The 23,877-nt window shown below is 55.5% G+C and overlaps 1 protein-coding gene across 1 annotated transcript in view; it reads left to right on the top strand.

Moving 5' to 3' along the window:
* flvcr2a (FLVCR choline and putative heme transporter 2a) overlaps positions 1–23,877 on the top strand; it is a 390,222-nt gene that overhangs the window by 165,005 nt on the left and 201,340 nt on the right. The gene's annotated exons all lie outside the window — the stretch shown is intronic.

Genomic DNA, 23,877 nt, shown 5'->3' with positions numbered 1-23,877 from the left:
GCACAACTCGACAAGGTGCTGCACATCTCGGCAAGGTGCTGCACAACTCGACATCGTGCTGCACAACTCGACAAGGTGCTGCACAACTTGACAAGGCGCTGCACAACTCGACAAGGTGCTGCACAACTCGACAAGGCGCTGCACAACTCGACAAGGTGCTGCACAACTCGACAAGGTGCTGCACAACTCGACAAGGCGCTGCACAACTCGACATCGTGCTGCACAACGCGACAAGGTGCTGCACAACTCGACATGGTGCTGCACAACTCGACAAGGTGCTGCACAACTCGACAAGGTGCTGCACAACTCGACAAGGTGCTGCACAACTCGACAAGGTGCTGCACATCTCGGCAAGGTGCTGCACAACTCGACATCGTGCTGCACAACTCGACAAGGTGCTGCACAACTTGACAAGGCGCTGCACAACTCGACAAGGTGCTGCACAACTCGACAAGGCGCTGCACAACTCGACAAGGTGCTGCACAACTCGACAAGGTGCTGCACAACTCGACAAGGCGCTGCACAACTCGACATCGTGCTGCACAACGCGACAAGGTGCTGCACAACTCGACAAGGTGCTGCACAACTCGACAAGGCGCTGCACAACTCGACATCGTGCTGCACAACTCGACAAGGTGCTGCACAACTCGACAAGGTGCTGCACAACTCGACAAGGTGCTGCACAACTCGACAAGGCGCTGCACAACTCGACAAGGTGCTGCACAACGCGACAAGGTGCTGCACAACTCGACAAGGTGCTGCACAACTCGACAAGGTGCTGCACAACTCGACAAGGCGCTGCACAACTCGACAAGGTGCTGCACAACTCGACAAGGCGCTGCACAACTCGACATCGTGCTGCACAACGCGACAAGGTGCTGCACAACTCGACAAGGTGCTGCACAATTCAGCAAGGCGCTGCACAACTCGACATCGTGCTGCACAACTCGACAAGGTGCTGCACAACTCGACAAGGCGCTGCACAACTCGACAAGGCGCTGCACAACTCGACAAGGTGCTGCACAACTCGACAAGGTGCTGCACAACTCGACATCGTGCTGCACAACGCGACAAGGTGCTGCACAACTCGACAAGGTGCTGCACAACTCGACAAGGTGCTGCACAACTCGACATCGTGCTGCACAACTCGACATCGTGCTGCACAACTCGACAAGGTGCTGCACAACTCGACAAGGTGCTGCACAACTCGACAAGGCGCTGCACATCTCGACAAGGCGCTGCACAACTCGACAAAGTGCTGCACAACTCGACAAGGTGCTGCACAACTCGACATCGTGCTGCACAACTCGACATCGTGCTGCACAACTCGACAAGGTGCTGCACATCTAGACAAGGTGCTGCACAACTCGACAAGGTGCTGCACATCTCGACAAGGTGCTGCACAACTCGACAAGGCGCTGCACATCTCGACAAGGTGCTGCACAACTCGACAAGGCGCTGCACAACTCGACAAGGCGCTGCACATCTCGACAAGGTGCTGCACATCTCGACAAGGTGCTGCACAACTCGACAAGGTGCTGCACAACTCGACATCGTGCTGCACAACTCGACAAGGTGCTGCACATCTAGACAAGGTGCTGCACAACTCGACAAGGTGCTGCACATCTCGACAAGGTGCTGCACAACTCGACAAGGTGCTGCACAACTCGACAAGGCGCTGCACAACTCGACAAGGTGCTGCACAACTCGACATGGTGCTGCACAACTCGACAAGGTGCTGCACATCTCGACATGGTGCTGCACAACTCGACAAGGTGCTGCACAACTCGACAAGGTGCTGCACAACTCGACAAGGTGCTGCACATCTCGACATGGTGCTGCACAACTCGACAAGGTGCTGCACAACTCGACAAGGTGCTGCACAACTCGACAAGGTGCTGCACAACTCGACAAGGTGCTGCACAACTCGACATGGTGCTGCACAACTCGACATCGTGCTGCACAACTCGACAAGGTGCTGCACAACTCGACAAGGTGCTGCACAACTCGACATGGTGCTGCACAACTCGACATCGTGCTGCACAACTCGACAAGGTGCTGCACAACGCGACAAGGTGCTGCACAACTCGACAAGGCGCTGCACAACGCGACAAGGTGCTGCACAACTCGACATGATGCTGCACAACTCGACAAGGTGCTGCACAACTCGACAAGGTGCTGCACAACTCGACAAGGTGCTGCACAACTCGACAAGGTGCTGCACAACCCGACAAGGTGCTGCACAACTCGACAAGGTGCTGCACAACTCGACAAGGTGCTGCACAACTCGACAAGGTGCTGCACAACTCGACATGGTGCTGCACAACTCGACATCGTGCTGCACAACTCGACAAGGTGCTGCACAACTCGACAAGGTGCTGCACAACGCGACAAGGTGCTGCACAACTCGACAAGGCGCTGCACAACGCGACAAGGTGCTGCACAACTCGACAAGGTGCTGCACAACTCGACATCGTGCTGCACAACTCGACAAGGTGCTGCACAACTCGACATCGTGCTGCACAACTCGACAAGGTGCTGCACAACTCGACAAGGTGCTGCACAACGCGACAAGGTGATGCACAACTCGACAAGGCGCTGCACAACTCGACAAGGCGCTGCACAACTCGACAAGGCGCTGCACAACTCGACACGGTGCTGCACAACTCGACAAGGTGCTGCACAACGCGACAAGGTGCTGCACATCTCGACAAGGCGCTGCACATCTCGACATCGTGATGCACAACTCGACAAGGTACTGCACAACTCGACAAGGTGCTGCACATCTCGACAAGGCGCTGCACAACGCGACAAGGTGCTGCACAACTCGACAAGGTGCTGCACAACTCGACAAGGTGCTGCACAACTCGACAAGGTACTGCACAACTCGACAAGGTGCTGCACATCTCGACAAGGTGCTGCACAACTCGACAAGGCGCTGCACAACTCGACATCGTGATGCACAACTCGACAAGGTACTGCACAACTCGACAAGGTGCTGCACATCTCGACAAGGCGCTGCACAACGCGACAAGGTGCTGCACAACTCGACAAGGTGCTGCACAACTCGACAAGGTGCTGCACATCTCGACATCGTGCTGCAGAACTCGACAAGGTGCTGCACAACTCGACAAGGTGCTGCACAACTCGACATGGTGCTGCACAAGTCGACATGGTGCTGCACAACTCGACATGGTGCTGCACAACTCGACATGGTGCTGCACAAGTCGACAAGGTGCTGCACATCTCGACAAGGTGCTGCACAACTCGACAAGGTGCTGCACAACTCGACATCGTGCTGCACAACTCGACAAGGCGCTGCACAACGCGACATGGTGCTGCACAAGTCGACAAGGTGCTGCACAACTCGACAAGGTGCTGCACAACTCGACATCGTGCTGCACAACTCGACAAGGCGCTGCACAACTCGACAAGGTGCTGCACAACTCGACATCGTGCTGCACAACTCGACAAGGTGCTGCACAACTCGACATCGTGCTGCACAACTCGACAAGGTGCTGCACAACTCGACATCGTGCTGCACAACTCGACAAGGTGCTGCACAACTCGACAAGGTGCTGCACAACGCGACAAGGTGCTGCACAACTCGACAAGGCGCTGCACAACTCGACAAGGCGCTGCACAACTCGACACGGTGCTGCACAACTCGACAAGGTGCTGCACAACGCGACAAGGTGCTGCACATCTCGACAAGGCGCTGCACATCTCGACAAGGCGCTGCACAACTCGACATCGTGCTGCACAACTCGACAAGGTGCTGCACAACTCGACATCGTGCTGCACAACTCGACAAGGTGCTGCACAACTCGACAAGGTGCTGCACAACTCGACAAGGTGCTGCACAACTCGACATCGTGCTGCACAACTCGACAAGGTGCTGCACAACGCGACAAGGTGCTGCACATCTCGACAAGGCGCTGCACATCTCGACAAGGTGCTGCACAACTCGACATCGTGCTGCACAACTCGACAAGGTGCTGCACAACTCGACATCGTGCTGCACAACTCGACAAGGTGCTGCACAACTCGACAAGGTGCTGCACAACGCGACAAGGTGCTGCACAACTCGACAAGGCGCTGCACAACTCGACAAGGCGCTGCACAACTCGACACGGTGCTGCACAACTCGACAAGGTGCTGCACAACGCGACAAGGTGCTGCACATCTCGACAAGGCGCTGCACATCTCGACAAGGTGCTGCACAACTCGACAAGGTGCTGCACAACTCGACATCGTGATGCACAACTCGACAAGGTGCTGCACATCTCGACAAGGCGCTGCACAACGCGACAAGGTGCTGCACAACTCGACAAGGTGCTGCACAACTCGACAAGGTGCTGCACATCTCGACAAGGCGCTGCACAACTCGACATCGTGCTGCACAACTCGACAAGGTGCTGCACAACTCGACAAGGCGCTGCACAACGCGACAAGGTGCTGCACAACTCGACAAGGTGCTGCACAACGCGACAAGGCGCTGCACAACGCGACAAGGTGCTGCACAACGCGACAAGGCGCTGCACAACTCGACAAGGCGCTGCACAACTCGACAAGGTGCTGCACAACGCGACAAGGCGCTGCACAACGCGACAAGGTGCTGCACAACTCGACAAGGTGCTGCACAACTCGACAAGGTGCTGCACAACTCGACAAGGTGCTGCACAACTCGACAAGGTGCTGCACAACGCGACAAGGTGCTGCACAACGCGACAAGGTGCTGCACATCTCGACAAGGCGCTGCACAACTCGACAAGGTGCTGCACAACTCGACATGGTGCTGCACAACACGACAAGGCGCTGCACAACTCGACAAGGTGCTGCACATCTCGACAAGGCGCTGCACAACTCGACAAGGTGCTGCACAATTCAGCAAGGCGCTGCACAACGCGACAAGGTGCTGCACATCTCGACAAGGTGCTGCACAACTCGACAAGGTGCTGCACATCTCGACAAGGTGCTGCACATCTCGACAAGGTGCTGCACAATTCAGCAAGGCGCTGCACAACTCGACAAGGTGCTGCACAACTCGACAAGGTGCTGCACAATTCAGCAAGGTGATGCACAACGCGACAAGGTGCTGCACAACTCGACAAGGTGCTGCACAACTCGACAAGGTGCTGCACAACTCGACAAGGTGCTGCACAACTCGACAAGGCGCTGCACAACTCGACATCGTGCTGCACAACTCGACAAGGTGCTGCACAACTCGACAAGGTGCTGCACAACTCGACAAGGTGCTGCACAACTCGACAAGGTGCTGCACAACTCGACAAGGCGCTGCACAACTCGACAAGGTGCTGCACAACTCGACATGGTGCTGCACAACTCGACAAGGTGCTGCACAACTCGACAAGGTGCTGCACAACACGACAAGGTGCTGCACAACTCGACATCGTGCTGCACAACTCGACATGGTGCTGCACAACTCGACAAGGTGCTGCACAACTCGACAAGGCGCTGCACAACTCGACATCATGCTGCACAACTCGACAACGTGCTGCACAACTCGACATCGTGCTGCACAACTCGACAAGGTGCTGCACATCTAGACAAGGTGCTGCACAACTCGACATGGTGCTGCACATCTCGGCAAGGTGCTGCACAACTCGACATCGTGCTGCACAACGCGACAAGGTGCTGCACAACTCGACAAGGTGCTGCACAACTCGACAAGGTGCTGCACAACTCGACAAGGTGCTGCACAACTCGACAAGGTGCTGCACATCTTGACAAGGTGCTGCACAACTCGACATCGTGCTGCACAACTCGACATCGTGCTGCACAACTCGACAAGGTGCTGCACATCTAGACAAGGTGCTGCACAACTCGACAAGGTGCTGCACATCTCGACAAGGTGCTGCACAACTCGACAAGGCGCTGCACATCTCGACAAGGTGCTGCACAACTCGACAAGGTGCTGCACATCTCGACAAGGCGCTGCACAACTCGACAAGGTGCTGCACAACTCGACAAGGTGCTGCACAACTCGACAAGGCGCTGCACATCTCGACAAGGTGCTGCACAACTCGACAAGGTGCTGCACAACTCGACAAGGCGCTGCACATCTCGACAAGGTGCTGCACAACTCGACAAGGCGCTGCACAACTCGACATCGTGCTGCAGAACTCGACAAGGTGCTGCACAACTCGACAAGGTGCTGCACAACTCGACAAGGCGCTGCACAACTCGACAAGGTGCTGCACAACTCGACAAGGTGCTGCACATCTCGACAAGGTGCTGCACATCTCGACAAGGTGCTGCACAACTCGACAAGGTGCTGCACAACTCGACAAGGCGCTGCACATCTCGACAAGGTGCTGCACATCTCGACAAGGTGCTGCACAACTCGACAAGGTGCTGCACAACTCGACAAGGCGCTGCACAACTCGACAAGGTGCTGCACAACTCGACATCGTGCTGCACAACTCGACAAGGTGCTGCACAACTCGACAAGGTGCTGCACAACTCGACATGGTGCTGCACAACGCGACAAGGCGCTGCACAACTCGACATCGTGCTGCACAACTCGACAAGGTGCTGCACAACTCGACAAGGCGCTGCACAACGCGACAAGGTGCTGCACAACTCGACAAGGTGCTGCACAACGCGACAAGGCGCTGCACAACGCGACAAGGTGCTGCACAACGCGACAAGGCGCTGCACAACTCGACAAGGCGCTGCACAACTCGACAAGGTGCTGCACAACGCGACAAGGCGCTGCACAACGCGACAAGGTGCTGCACAACTCGACAAGGTGCTGCACAACTCGACAAGGTGCTGCACAACTCGACAAGGTGCTGCACAACTCGACAAGGTGCTGCACAACGCGACAAGGTGCTGCACAACGCGACAAGGTGCTGCACATCTCGACAAGGCGCTGCACAACTCGACAAGGTGCTGCACAACTCGACATGGTGCTGCACAACACGACAAGGCGCTGCACAACTCGACAAGGTGCTGCACATCTCGACAAGGCGCTGCACAACTCGACAAGGTGCTGCACAATTCAGCAAGGCGCTGCACAACGCGACAAGGTGCTGCACATCTCGACAAGGTGCTGCACAACTCGACAAGGTGCTGCACATCTCGACAAGGTGCTGCACATCTCGACAAGGTGCTGCACAATTCAGCAAGGCGCTGCACAACTCGACAAGGTGCTGCACAACTCGACAAGGTGCTGCACAATTCAGCAAGGTGATGCACAACGCGACAAGGTGCTGCACAACTCGACAAGGTGCTGCACAACTCGACAAGGTGCTGCACAACTCGACAAGGTGCTGCACAACTCGACAAGGCGCTGCACAACTCGACATCGTGCTGCACAACTCGACAAGGTGCTGCACAACTCGACAAGGTGCTGCACAACTCGACAAGGTGCTGCACAACTCGACAAGGTGCTGCACAACTCGACAAGGCGCTGCACAACTCGACAAGGTGCTGCACAACTCGACATGGTGCTGCACAACTCGACAAGGTGCTGCACAACTCGACAAGGTGCTGCACAACACGACAAGGTGCTGCACAACTCGACATCGTGCTGCACAACTCGACATGGTGCTGCACAACTCGACAAGGTGCTGCACAACTCGACAAGGCGCTGCACAACTCGACATCATGCTGCACAACTCGACAACGTGCTGCACAACTCGACATCGTGCTGCACAACTCGACAAGGTGCTGCACATCTAGACAAGGTGCTGCACAACTCGACATGGTGCTGCACATCTCGGCAAGGTGCTGCACAACTCGACATCGTGCTGCACAACGCGACAAGGTGCTGCACAACTCGACAAGGTGCTGCACAACTCGACAAGGTGCTGCACAACTCGACAAGGTGCTGCACAACTCGACAAGGTGCTGCACATCTTGACAAGGTGCTGCACAACTCGACATCGTGCTGCACAACTCGACATCGTGCTGCACAACTCGACAAGGTGCTGCACATCTAGACAAGGTGCTGCACAACTCGACAAGGTGCTGCACATCTCGACAAGGTGCTGCACAACTCGACAAGGCGCTGCACATCTCGACAAGGTGCTGCACAACTCGACAAGGTGCTGCACATCTCGACAAGGCGCTGCACAACTCGACAAGGTGCTGCACAACTCGACAAGGTGCTGCACAACTCGACAAGGCGCTGCACATCTCGACAAGGTGCTGCACAACTCGACAAGGTGCTGCACAACTCGACAAGGCGCTGCACATCTCGACAAGGTGCTGCACAACTCGACAAGGCGCTGCACAACTCGACATCGTGCTGCAGAACTCGACAAGGTGCTGCACAACTCGACAAGGTGCTGCACAACTCGACAAGGCGCTGCACAACTCGACAAGGTGCTGCACAACTCGACAAGGTGCTGCACATCTCGACAAGGTGCTGCACATCTCGACAAGGTGCTGCACAACTCGACAAGGTGCTGCACAACTCGACAAGGCGCTGCACATCTCGACAAGGTGCTGCACATCTCGACAAGGTGCTGCACAACTCGACAAGGTGCTGCACAACTCGACAAGGCGCTGCACAACTCGACAAGGTGCTGCACAACTCGACATCGTGCTGCACAACTCGACAAGGTGCTGCACAACTCGACAAGGTGCTGCACAACTCGACATGGTGCTGCACAACGCGACAAGGCGCTGCACAACTCGACATCGTGCTGCAGAACTCGACAAGGTGCTGCACAACTCGACAAGGCGCTGCACATCTCGACATGGTGCTGCACATCTCGACAAGGTGCTGCACAACTCGACATCGTGCTGCAGAACTCGACATCGTGCTGCAGAACTCGACAAGGTGCTGCACATCTCGACAAGGTGCTGCACATCTCGACAAGGTGCTGCACAACTCGACAAGGCGCTGCACATCTCGACATGGTGCTGCACAACTCGACAAGGTGCTGCACAACTCGACAAGGTGCTGCACAACTCGACAAGGTGCTGCACAACTCGACAAGGTGCTGCACAACTCGACATGGTGCTGCACAACTCGACATCGTGCAGCACAACTCGACAAGGTGCTGCACAACTCGACAAGCTGCTGCACAACTCGACAAGGTGCTGCACAACTCGACAAGGTGCTGCACAACTCGACAAAGCGCTGCACATCTTGACAAGGTGCTGCACGACTCGACAAGGTGCTGCACAACGCGACAAGGTGCTGCACATCTTGACAAGGTGCTGCACGACTCGACATGGTGCTGCACAACTCGACAAGGTGCTGCACAACTCGACAAGGTGCTGCACAACTTTCGACAAGGTGCTGCACAACGCGACAAGGTGCTGCACAAGTCGACAAGGTGCTGCACAACTCGACAAGGTGCTGCACAACTTTCGACAAGGTGCTGCACAACGCGACAAGGTGCTGCACAACTCGACAAGGTGCTGCACAACTCGACAAGGCGCTGCACAACTCGACAAGGTGCTGCACAACTCGACAAGGTGCTGCACAACTCGACAAGGTGCTGCACAACTCGACATGGTGCTGCACAACTCGACAAGGCGCTGCACATCTCGACAAGGTGCTGCACAACTCGACAAGGTGCTGCACAACTCGACAAGGTGCTGCACAACTCGACAAGGTGCTGCACAACTCGACATGGTGCTACACAACTCGACATCGTGCTGCACAACTCGACAAGGTGCTGCACAACTCGACAAGGTGCTGCACAACTCGACATGGTGCTGCACAACTCGACATCGTGCTGCACAACTCGACAAGGTGCTGCACAACTCGACAAGGTGCTGCACAACTCGACAAGGTGCTGCACAACTCGACAAGGTGCTGCACAACTCGACAAGGTGCTGCACAACTCGACATCGTGCTGCACAACTCGACAAGGTGCTGCACAACTCGACAAGGCGCTGCACAACTCGACAAGGTGCTGCACATCTCGACAAGGCGCTGCACAACGCGACAAGGTGCTGCACAACTCGACATCGTGCTGCACAACTCGACAAGGCGCTGCACAACTCGACAAGGTGCTGCACAACTCGACAAGGTGCTGCACATCTCGACAAGGCGCTGCACAACTCGACATCGCGCTGCACAACTCGACAAGGTGCTGCACAACTCGACAAGGTGCTGCACAACTCGACATCGCGCTGCACAACTCGACAAGGTGCTGCACAACTCGACAAGGCGCTGCACAACTCGACAAGGTGCTGCACAACTCGACAAGGTGCTGCACAACTCGACAAGGTGCTGCACAACTCGACAAGGTGCTGCACAACTCGACAAGGTGCTGCACAACTCGACAAGGTGCTGCACAACTCGACATCGTGCTGCACAACTCGACAAGGCGCTGCACAACTCGACAAGGCGCTGCACAACTCGACAAGGTGCTGCACAACTCGACAAGGCGCTGCACAACTTTCGACAAGGTGCTGCACAACTCGACAAGGCGCTGCACAACTCGACAAGGTGCTGCACAACGCGACAAGGTGCTGCACAACTCGACAAGGCGCTGCACAACTCGACAAGGTGCTGCACATCTCGGCAAGGTGCTGCACAACTCGACAAGGCGCTGCAGAACTCGACAAGGTGCTGCACAACTCGACAAGGTGCTGCACAACTCGACAAGGTGCTGCACATCTTGACAAGGTGCTGCACAACTCGACAAGGTGCTGCACAACTCGACATCGCGCTGCACAACGCGACAAGGTGCTGCACAACTCGACATCGTGCTGCACAACTCGACAAGGTGCTGCACATCTTGACAAGGTGCTGCACAACTCGACAAGGTGCTGCACAACTCGACATGGTGCTGCACAACTCGACAAGGTACTGCACATCTCGACAAGGCGCTGCACAACTCGACATCGTGCTGCACATCTCGACAAGGTGCTGCACAACTCCACAAGGTGCTGCACAACTCGACAAGGCGCTGCACAACTCGACATGGTGCTGCACAACTCGACAAGGTGCTGCACAACTCGACATGGTGCTGCACAACTCGACATCGTGCTGCACAACTCGACAAGGTGCTGCAAACTCGACAAGGTGCTGCAAACTCGACAAGGTGCTGCACAACTCGACATGGTGCTGCACAACTCGACATCGTGCTGCACAACTCGACAAGGTGCTGCAAACTCGACAAGGTGCTGCAAACTCGACAAGGTGCTGCACAACTCGACAAGGTGCTGCACATCTCGACAAGGTGCTGCACAACTCGACATGGTGCTGCACAACTCGACATCGTGCTGCACAACTCGACAAGGTGCTGCACATCTTGACAAGGTGCTGCACGACTCGACAAGGTGCTGCACATCTTGACAAGGTGCTGCACGACTCGACATCGTGCTGCACATCTCGACAAGGTGCTGCACAACTCGACAAGGTGCTGCACAACTCGACAAGGTGCTGCACAACTCGACAAGGTGCTGCACAACTCGACATCGTGCTGCACAACTCGACAAGGTGCTGCACAACTCGACAAGGCGCTGCACAACTCGACAAGGTGCTGCACAACTCGACAAGGTGCTGCACAACTCGACATCGTGCTGCACAACTCGACAAGGTGCTGCACAACTCGACAAGGTGCTGCACAACTCGACATCGTGCTGCACAACTCGACAAGGTGCTGCACAACTCGACAAGGTGCTGCACAACTCGACATCGTGCTGCACAACTCGACAAGGTGCTGCACAACTCGACAAGGTGCTGCACAACTCGACAAGGTGCTGCACAACTCGACAAGGTGCTGCACAACTCGACAAGGTGCTGCACAACTCGACATCGTGCTGCACAACTCGACATCGTGCTGCACAACTCGACAAGGTGCTGCACAACTCGACATCGTGATGCACAACTCGACAAGGCGCTGCACAACTCGACAAGGTGCTGCACAACTCGACAAGGTGCTGCACAACGCGACAAGGTGCTGCACAACTCGACAAGGTGCTGCACAACTCGACAAGGTGCTGCACAACTCGACAAGGTGCTGCACAACGCGACATGGTGCTGCACAACTCGACAAGGCGCTGCACAACTCGACAAGGCGCTGCACAACTCGACAAGGCGCTGCACAACTCGACAAGGTGCTGCACATCTCGGCAAGGTGCTGCACAACTCGACATCGTGCTGCACAACTCGACAAGGTGCTGCACAACTTGACAAGGCGCTGCACAACTCGACAAGGTGCTGCACAACTCGACAAGGCGCTGCACAACTCGACAAGGTGCTGCACAACTCGACAAGGTGCTGCACAACTCGACAAGGCGCTGCACAACTCGACATCGTGCTGCACAACGCGACAAGGTGCTGCACAACTCGACATGGTGCTGCACAACTCGACAAGGTGCTGCACAACTCGACAAGGTGCTGCACAACTCGACAAGGTGCTGCACAACTCGACAAGGTGCTGCACATCTCGGCAAGGTGCTGCACAACTCGACATCGTGCTGCACAACTCGACAAGGTGCTGCACAACTTGACAAGGCGCTGCACAACTCGACAAGGTGCTGCACAACTCGACAAGGCGCTGCACAACTCGACAAGGTGCTGCACAACTCGACAAGGTGCTGCACAACTCGACAAGGCGCTGCACAACTCGACATCGTGCTGCACAACGCGACAAGGTGCTGCACAACTCGACAAGGTGCTGCACAACTCGACAAGGCGCTGCACAACTCGACATCGTGCTGCACAACTCGACAAGGTGCTGCACAACTCGACAAGGTGCTGCACAACTCGACAAGGTGCTGCACAACTCGACAAGGCGCTGCACAACTCGACAAGGTGCTGCACAACGCGACAAGGTGCTGCACAACTCGACAAGGTGCTGCACAACTCGACAAGGTGCTGCACAACTCGACAAGGCGCTGCACAACTCGACAAGGTGCTGCACAACTCGACAAGGCGCTGCACAACTCGACATCGTGCTGCACAACGCGACAAGGTGCTGCACAACTCGACAAGGTGCTGCACAATTCAGCAAGGCGCTGCACAACTCGACATCGTGCTGCACAACTCGACAAGGTGCTGCACAACTCGACAAGGCGCTGCACAACTCGACAAGGCGCTGCACAACTCGACAAGGTGCTGCACAACTCGACAAGGTGCTGCACAACTCGACATCGTGCTGCACAACGCGACATGGTGCTGCACAACTCGACAAGGTGCTGCACAACTCGACAAGGCGCTGCACATCTCGACAAGGCGCTGCACAACTCGACAAAGTGCTGCACAACTCGACAAGGTGCTGCACAACTCGACATCGTGCTGCACAACTCGACATCGTGCTGCACAACTCGACAAGGTGCTGCACATCTAGACAAGGTGCTGCACAACTCGACAAGGTGCTGCACATCTCGACAAGGTGCTGCACAACTCGACAAGGCGCTGCACATCTCGACAAGGTGCTGCACAACTCGACAAGGCGCTGCACAACTCGACAAGGCGCTGCACATCTCGACAAGGTGCTGCACATCTCGACAAGGTGCTGCACAACTCGACAAGGTGCTGCACAACTCGACATCGTGCTGCACAACTCGACAAGGTGCTGCACATCTAGACAAGGTGCTGCACAACTCGACAAGGTGCTGCACATCTCGACAAGGTGCTGCACAACTCGACAAGGTGCTGCACAACTCGACAAGGCGCTGCACATCTCGACATGGTGCTGCACAACTCGACAAGGTGCTGCACAACTCGACAAGGTGCTGCACAACTCGACAAGGTGCTGCACAACTCGACAAGGTGCTGCACAACTCGACGTGGTGCTGCACAACTCGACATCGTGCTGCACAACTCGACAAGGTGCTGCACAACTCGACAAGGTGCTGCACAACTCGACATGGTGCTGCACAACTCGACATCGTGCTGCACAACTCGACAAGGTGCTGCACAACGCGACAAGGTGCTGCACAACTCGACAAGGCGCTGCACAACGCGACAAGGTGCTGCACAACTCGACATGATGCTGCACAACTCGACAAGGTGCTGCACAACTCGACAAGGTGCTGCACAACTCGACAAGGTGCTGCACAACCCGACAAGGTGCTGCACAACTCGACAAGGTGCTGCACAACTCGACAAGGTGCTGCACAACTCGACAAGGTGCTGCACAACTCGACATGGTGCTGCACAACTCGACATCGTGCTGCACAACTCGACAAGGTGCTGCACAACTCGACAAGGTGCTGCACAACGCGACAAGGTGCTGCACAACTCGACAAGGCGCTGCACAACGCGACAAGGTGCTGCACAACTCGACAAGGTGCTGCACAACTCGACATCGTGCTGCACAACTCGACAAGGTGCTGCACAACTCGACATCGTGCTGCACAACTCGACAAGGTGCTGCACAACTCGACAAGGTGCTGCACAACGCGACAAGGTGCTGCACAACTCGACAAGGCGCTGCACAACTCGACAAGGCGCTGCACAACTCGACAAGGCGCTGCACAACTCGACACGGTGCTGCACAACTCGACAAGGTGCTGCACAACGCGACAAGGTGCTGCACATCTCGACAAGGCGCTGCACATCTCGACATCGTGATGCACAACTCGACAAGGTACTGCACAACTCGACAAGGTGCTGCACATCTCGACAAGGCGCTGCACAACGCGACAAGGTGCTGCACAACTCGACAAGGTGCTGCACAACTCGACAAGGTGCTGCACAACTCGACAAGGTACTGCACAACTCGACAAGGTGCTGCACATCTCGACAAGGTGCTGCACAACTCGACAAGGCGCTGCACAACTCGACATCGTGATGCACAACTCGACAAGGTACTGCACAACTCGACAAGGTGCTGCACATCTCGACAAGGCGCTGCACAACGCGACAAGGTGCTGCACAACTCGACAAGGTGCTGCACAACTCGACAAGGTGCTGCACATCTCGACATCGTGCTGCAGAACTCGACAAGGTGCTGCACAACTCGACAAGGTGCTGCACAACTCGACATGGTGCTGCACAAGTCGACATGGTGCTGCACAACTCGACATGGTGCTGCACAACTCGACATGGTGCTGCACAAGTCGACAAGGTGCTGCACATCTCGACAAGGTGCTGCACAACTCGACAAGGTGCTGCACAACTCGACATCGTGCTGCACAACTCGACAAGGCGCTGCACAACGCGACATGGTGCTGCACAAGTCGACAAGGTGCTGCACAACTCGACAAGGTGCTGCACAACTCGACATCGTGCTGCACAACTCGACAAGGCGCTGCACAACTCGACAAGGTGCTGCACAACTCGACATCGTGCTGCACAACTCGACAAGGTGCTGCACAACTCGACATCGTGCTGCACAACTCGACAAGGTGCTGCACAACTCGACATCGTGCTGCACAACTCGACAAGGTGCTGCACAACTCGACAAGGTGCTGCACAACGCGACAAGGTGCTGCACAACTCGACAAGGCGCTGCACAACTCGACAAGGCGCTGCACAACTCGACACGGTGCTGCACAACTCGACAAGGTGCTGCACAACGCGACAAGGTGCTGCACATCTCGACAAGGCGCTGCACATCTCGACAAGGCGCTGCACAACTCGACATCGTGATGCACAACTCGACAAGGTGCTGCACAACTCGACATCGTGATGCACAACTCGACAAGGTGCTGCACATCTCGACAAGGCGCTGCACAACGCGACAAGGTGCTGCACAACTCGACAAGGTGCTGCACAACTCGACAAGGTGCTGCACAACTCGACAAGGTGCTGCACATCTCGACAAGGCGCTGCACAACTCGACATCGTGCTGCACAACTCGACAAGGTGCTGCACAACTCGACAAGGCGCTGCACAACGCGACAAGGTGCTGCACAACTCGACAAGGTGCTGCACAACGCGACAAGGCGCTGCACAACGCGACAAGGTGCTGCACAACGCGACAAGGCGCTGCACAACTCGACAAGGCGCTGCACAACTCGACAAGGTGCTGCACAACGCGACAAGGCGCTGCACAACGCGACAAGGTGCTGCACAACTCGACAAGGTGCTGCACAACTCGACAAGGTGCTGCACAACGCGACAAGGTGCTGCACAACGCGACAAGGTGCTGCACATCTCGACAAGGCGCTGCACAACTCGACAAGGTGCTGCACAACTCGACATGGTGCTGCACAACACGACAAGGCGCTGCACAACTCGACAAGGTGCTGCACATCTCGACAAGGCGCTGCACAACTCGACAAGGTGCTGCACAATTCAGCAAGGCGCTGCACAACGCGACAAGGTGCTGCACATCTCGACAAGGTGCTGCACAACTCGACAAGGTGCTGCACATCTCGACAAGGTGCTGCACATCTCGACAAGGTGCTGCACAATTCAGCAAGGCGCTGCACAACTCGACAAGGTGCTGCACAACTCGACAAGGTGCTGCACAATTCAGCAAGGTGATGCACAACGCGACAAGGTGCTGCACAACTCGACAAGGTGCTGCACAACTCGACAAGGTGCTGCACAACTCGACAAGGTGCTGCACAACTCGACAAGGCGCTGCACAACTCGACATCGTGCTGCACAACTCGACAAGGTGCTGCACAACTCGACAAGGTGCTGCACAACTCGACAAGGTGCTGCACAACTCGACAAGGTGCTGCACAACTCGACAAGGCGCTGCACAACTCGACAAGGTGCTGCACAACTCGACATGGTGCTGCACAACTCGACAAGGTGCTGCACAACTCGACAAGGTGCTGCACAACACGACAAGGTGCTGCACAACTCGACATCGTGCTGCACAACTCGACATGGTGCTGCACAACTCGACAAGGTGCTGCACAACTCGACAAGGCGCTGCACAACTCGACATCATGCTGCACAACTCGACAAGGTGCTGCACAACTCGACATCGTGCTGCACAACTCGACAAGGTGCTGCACATCTAGACAAGGTGCTGCACAACTCGACATGGTGCTGCACATCTCGGCAAGGTGCTGCACAACTCGACATCGTGCTGCACAACGCGACAAGGTGCTGCACAACTCGACAAGGTGCTGCACAACTCGACAAGGTGCTGCACAACTCGACAAGGTGCTGCACAACTCGACAAGGTGCTGCACATCTTGACAAGGTGCTGCACAACTCGACATCGTGCTGCACAACTCGACATCGTGCTGCACAACTCGACAAGGTGCTGCACATCTAGACAAGGTGCTGCACAACTCGACAAGGTGCTGCACATCTCGACAAGGTGCTGCACAACTCGACAAGGCGCTGCACATCTCGACAAGGTGCTGCACAACTCGACAAGGTGCTGCACATCTCGACAAGGCGCTGCACAACTCGACAAGGTGCTGCACAACTCGACATGGTGCTGCACAACTCGACAAGGTGCTGCACAACTCGACAAGGCGCTGCACATCTCGACAAGGCGCTGCACAACTCGACAAGGTGCTGCACAACTCGACAAGGTGCTGCACAACTCGACATGGTGCTGCACAACTCGACAAGGTGCTGCACAACTCGACAAGGCGCTGCACAACTCGACAAGGTGCTGCACAACTCGACAAGGCGCTGCACATCTCGACAATGCGCTGCACAACTCGACAAGGTGCTGCACAACTCGACAAGGCGCTGCACATCTCGACAAGGTGCTGCACAACTCGACAAGGCGCTGCACAACTCGACATCGTGCTGCAGAACTCGACAAGGTGCTGCACAACTCGACAAGGTGCTGCACAACTCGACAAGGCGCTGCACAACTCGACAAGGTGCTGCACAACTCGACAAGGTGCTGCACATCTCGACAAGGTGCTGCACATCTCGACAAGGTGCTGCACAACTCGACAAGGTGCTGCACAACTCGACAAGGCGCTGCACATCTCGACAAGGTGCTGCACATCTCGACAAGGTGCTGCACAACTCGACAAGGTGCTGCACAACTCGACAAGGCGCTGCACAACTCGACAAGGTGCTGCACAACTCGACATCGTGCTGCACAACTCGACAAGGTGCTGCACAACTCGACAAGGTGCTGCACAACTCGACATGGTGCTGCACAACGCGACAAGGCGCTGCACAACTCGACATCGTGCTGCAGAACTCGACAAGGTGCTGCACAACTCGACAAGGCGCTGCACATCTCGACATGGTGCTGCACATCTCGACAAGGTGCTGCACAACTCGACATCGTGCTGCAGAACTCGACATCGTGCTGCAGAACTCGACAAGGTGCTGCACATCTCGACAAGGTGCTGCACATCTCGACAAGGTGCTGCACAACTCGACAAGGCGCTGCACATCTCGACATGGTGCTGCACAACTCGACAAGGTGCTGCACAACTCGACAAGGTGCTGCACAACTCGACAAGGTGCTGCACAACTCGACAAGGTGCTGCACAACTCGACATGGTGCTGCACAACTCGACATCGTGCTGCACAACTCGACAAGGTGCTGCACAACTCGACAAGGTGCTGCACAACGCGACAAGGTGCTGCACAACTCGACAAGGCGCTGCACAACGCGACAAGGTGCTGCACAACTCGACATGGTGCTGCACAACTCGACAAGGTGCTGCACAACCCGACAAGGTGCTGCACAACTCGACAAGGTGCTGCACAACTCGACAAGGTGCTGCACAACTCGACATGGTGCTGCACAACTCGACAAGGTGCTGCACAACTCGACAAGGCGCTGCACAACTCGACAAGGTGCTGCACAACGCGACAAGGTGCTGCACAACTCGACAAGGTGCTGCACAACTCGACAAGGTGCTGCACAACTCGACATCGTGCTGCACAACTCGACAAGGTGCTGCACATCTCGACAAGGTGCTGCACAACGCGACAAGGTGCTGCACAACTCGACATGGTGCTGCACAACGCGACAAGGTGCTGCACAACTCGACAAGGTGCTGCACAACTCGACATCGTGCTGCACAACTCGACAAGGTGCTGCACAACTCGACATCGTGCTGCACAACTCGACAAGGTGCTGCACAACTCGACAAGGTGCTGCACAACGCGACAAGGTGCTGCACAACTCGACAAGGCGCTGCACAACTTGACAAGGCGCTGCACAACTCGACAAGGCGCTGCACAACTCGACAAGGTGCTGCACATCTCGACAAGGCGCTGCACATCTCGACAAGGTGCTGCACAACTCGACATCGAGCTGCACAATTCAGCAAGGCGCTGCACAACGCGACAAGGCGCTGCACAACTCGACATCGTGCTGCACATCTCGACAAGGTGCTGCACAACTCGACAAGGTGCTGCACATCTCGACAAGGTGCTGCACAACTCGACAAGGTGCTGCACAACGCGACAAGGTGCTGCACAACTCGACAAGGCGCTGCACAACTCGACAAGGTGCTGCACAACTCGACAAGGTGCTGCACAACTCGACAAGGTGCTGCACAACTCGACAAGGTGCTGCACAACTCGACAAGGTGCTGCACAACTCGACAAGGCGCTGCACAACTCGACAAGGTGCTGCACAACTCGACATCGTGCTGCACAACTCGACAAGGTGCTGCACAACTCGACATCGTGCTGCACAACTCGACATGGCGCTGCACAACTCGACAAGGCGCTGCACAACTCGACAAGGCGCTGCACAACTCGACAAGGCGCTGCACATCTCGACAAGGTGCTGCACAACTCGACAAGGCGCTGCACATCTCGACAAGGTGCTGCACAACTCGACATCGTGCTGCACAACGCGACAAGGTGCTGCACAACGCGACAAGGTGCTGCACAACGCGACAAGGTGCTGCACAACGCGACAAGGTGCTGCACAACTCGACAAGGTGCTGCACAACTCGACAAGGTGCTGCACAACTCGACAAGGTGCTGCACAACGCGACAAGGTGCTGCACAACTCGACAAGGTGCTGCACATCTCGACAAGGCGCTGCACAACTCGACATCGTGATGCACAACTCGACATCGTGCTGCACAACTCGACAAGGTGCTGCACAACTCGACAAGGTGCTGCACAACTCGACAAGGTGCTGCACAACGCGACAAGGTGCTGCACAACTCGACAAGGTGCTGCACAACTCGACATGGTGCTGCACAACTCGACAAGGTGCTGCACAACTCGACAAGGTGCTGCACAACTCGACAAGGTGCTGCACAACTCGACAAGGCGCTGCACAACTCGACAAGGTGCTGCACAACGCGACAAGGTGCTGCACAACTCGACAAGGTGCTGCACAACGCGACAAGGCGCTGCACAACGCGACAAGGTGCTGCACAACTCGACAAGGTGCTGCACAACTCGACATCGTGCTGCACAACTCGACAAGGTGCTGCACATCTCGACAAGGTGCTGCACAACTCGACATCGTGATGCACAACTCGACAAGGTGCTGCACAACTCGACAAGGTGCTGCACAACTCGACATCGTGATGCACAACTCGACATGGTGCTGCACATCTCGACAAGGCGCTGCACAACTCGACAAGGTGCTGCACAACTCGACATCGTGATGCACAACTCGACAAGGCGCTGCACAACGCGACAAGGTGCTGCACAACTCGACAAGGTGCTGCACAACTCGACATCGTGCTGCACAACTCGACAAGGTGCTGCACAACTCGACATCGTGCTGCACAACTCGACAAGGCGCTGCACAACTCGACATCGTGATGCACAACTCGACAAGGTGCTGCACAACGCGACAAGGCGCTGCACAACGCGACAAGGCGCTGCACAACTCGACAAGGCGCTGCACAACTCGACAAGGTGCTGCACAACTCGACAAGGTGCTGCACAACTCGACAAGGTGCTGCACAACTCGACAAGGTGCTGCACAACTCGACAAGGTGCTGCACAACTCGACATGGTGCTGCACAACTCGACATCGTGCTGCACAACTCGACAAGGTGCTGCACAACTCGACAAGGTGCTGCACAACTCGACAAGGTGCTGCACAACTCGACAAGGTGCTGCACAACTCGACAAGGTGCTGCACAACTCGACAAGGTGCTGCACAACTCGACAAGGCGCTGCACAACGCGACATCGTGCTGCACAACTCGACATCGTGCTGCACAACTCGACAAGGTGCTGCACAACTCGACATCGTGCTGCACAACTCGACATCGTGCTGCACAACTCGACAAGGTGCTGCACAACTCGACAAGGTGCTGCACAACTCGACAAGGTGCTGCACAACGCGACAAGGCGCTGCACAACTCGACAAGGTGCTGCACAACTCGACAAGGTGCTGCACAACTCGACATCGTGCTGCACAACTCGACAAGGTGCTGCACAACTCGACAAGGCGCTGCACAACGCGACAAGGTGCTGCACAACGCGACAAGGTGCTGCACAACTCGACATCGTGCTGCACAACGCGACAAGGTGCTGCACAACGCGACAAGGTGCTGCACATCTCGACAAGGCGCTGCACAACTCGACAAGGTGCTGCACAATTCAGCAAGGCGCTGCACAACGCGACAAGGTGCTGCACAACTCGACAAGGTGCTGCACAACTCGACAAGGTGCTGCACAACTCGACAAGGTGCTGCACAACGCGACAAGGTGCTGCACAACTCGACAAGGCGCTGCACAACGCGACAAGGTGCTGCACAACGCGACAAGGTGCTGCACAACTCGACATCGTGCTGCACAACGCGACAAGGTGCTGCACAACGCGACAAGGTGCTGCACATCTCGACAAGGCGCTGCACAACTCGACAAGGTGCTGCACAATTCAGCAAGGCGCTGCACAACGCGACAAGGTGCTGCACAACGCGACAAGGTGCTGCACAACTCGACAAGGCGCTGCACAACTCGACAAGGTGCTGCACAACTCGACAAGGTGCTGCACAACTCGACAAGGTGCTGCACAACTCGACAAGGTGCTGCACAATTCAGCAAGGTGCTGCACAACTCGACAAGGTGTCACACGGGAGGGTTTAAACTAGTATGGCAGGGGGGTGGGCACGGGAGCAATAGGTCAGAAGGTGAGAGCATTGAGGGAGAACTAGGGAATAGGGACAGTGTGGCTCTGAGGCAGCGCAGACGGGGAGAAGTTGCTGAACACAGCGGGTCTGGTGGCCTGAAGTGCATATGTTTTAATGCAAGAAGTATTACGGGTAAGGCAGATGAACTTAGAGCTTGGAGTACTACTTGGAACTATGATGTTGTTGCCATTACAGAGACCTGGTTGAGGGAAGGGCAGGATTGGCAGCTAAACGTTCCAGGATTTAGATGTTTCAGGCGGGATAGAGGGGGATGTAAAAGGGGAGGCGGAGTTGCGCTACTTGTTCAGGAGAGTATCACAGCTATACAGCGAGAGGACACCTCAGAGGGCAGTGAGGCTATATGGGTAGAGATCAGGAATAAGAAGGGTGCAGTCACAATGTTGGGGGTATACTACAGGCCTCCCAACAGCCAGCGGGAGATAGAGGAGCAGATAGGTAGACAGATTTTGGAAAAGAGTAAAAACAACAGGGTTGTGGTGATGGGAGACTTCAACTTCCCCAATATTGACTGGGACTCACTTAGTGCCAGGGGCTTAGACGGGGCAGAGTTTGTAAGGAGCATCCAGGAGGGCTTCTTAAAACAATATGTAAACAGTCCAACTAGGGAAGGGGCGGTACTGGACCTGGTATTGGGGAATGAGCCTGGCCAGGTGGTAGATGTTTCAGTAGGGGAGCATTTCGGTAACAGTGACCACAATTCAGTAAGTTTTAAAGTACTGGTGGACAAGGATAAGAGTGGTCCGAGGATGAATGTGCTAAATTGGGGGAAGGCTAATTATAACAATATTAGGCGGGAACTGAAGAACATAGATTGGGGGCGGATGTTTGAGGGCAAATCAACATCTGACATGTGGGAGGCTTTCAAGTGTCAGTTGAAAGGAATACAGGACAGGCATGTTCCTGTGAGGAAGAAAGATAAATACGGCAATTTTCGGGAACCTTGGATGACGAGTGATATTGTAGGCCTCGTCAAAAAGAAAAAGGAGGCATTTGTCAGGGCTAAAAGGCTGGGAACAGACGAAGCCTGTGTGGCATATAAGGAAAGTAGGAAGGAACTTAAGCAAGGAGTCAGGAGGGCTAGAAGGGGTCATGAAAAGGCATTGGCAAATAGGGTTAAGGAAAATCCCAAGGCTTTTTACACTTACATAAAAAGTAAGAGGGTAGCCAGGGAAAGGGTTGGCCCACTGAAGGATAGGCAAGGGAATCTATGTGTGGAGCCAGAGGAAATGGGCGAGGTACTAAATGAATACTTTGCATCAGTATTCACCAAAGAGAAGGAATTGGTAGATGTTGAGTCTGGAGAAGGGGGTGTAGATAGCCTGGGTCACATTGTGATCCAAAAAGACGAGGTGTTGGGTGTCTTAAAAAATATTAAGGTAGATAAGTCCCCAGGGCCGGATGGGATCTACCCCAGAATACTGAAGGAGGCTGGAGAGGAAATTGCTGAGGCCTTGACAGAAATCTTTGGATCCTCGCTGTCTTCAGGGGATGTCCCGGAGGACTGGAGAATAGCCAATGTTGTTCCTCTGTTTAAGAAGGGTGGCAGGGATAATCCCGGGAACTACAGGCCGGTGAGCCTTACTTCAGTGGTAGGGAAATTACTGGAGAGAATTCTTCGAGACAGGATCTACTCCCATTTGGAAGCAAATGGACGTATTAGTGAGAGGCAGCACGGTTTTGTGAAGGGGAGGTCGTGTCTCACTAACTTGATAGAGTTTTTCGAGGAGGTCACTAAGATGATTGATGCGGGTAGGGCAGTAGATGTTGTCTATATGGACTTCAGTAAGGCCTTTGACAAGGTCCCTCATGGTAGACTAGTACAAAAGGTGAAGTCACACGGGATCAGGGGTGAACTGGCAAGGTGGATACAGAACTGGCTAGGCCATAGAAGGCAGAGGGTAGCAATGGAGGGATGCTTTTCTAATTGGAGGGCTGTGACCAGTGGTGTTCCACA

This window comes from Scyliorhinus torazame, chromosome 2 (assembly GCF_047496885.1).
Source record: "Scyliorhinus torazame isolate Kashiwa2021f chromosome 2, sScyTor2.1, whole genome shotgun sequence".
In the NCBI taxonomy this organism is placed as follows: domain Eukaryota; kingdom Metazoa; phylum Chordata; class Chondrichthyes; order Carcharhiniformes; family Scyliorhinidae; genus Scyliorhinus; species Scyliorhinus torazame.
This window is presented reverse-complemented; position numbering and strand designations above follow the sequence as displayed.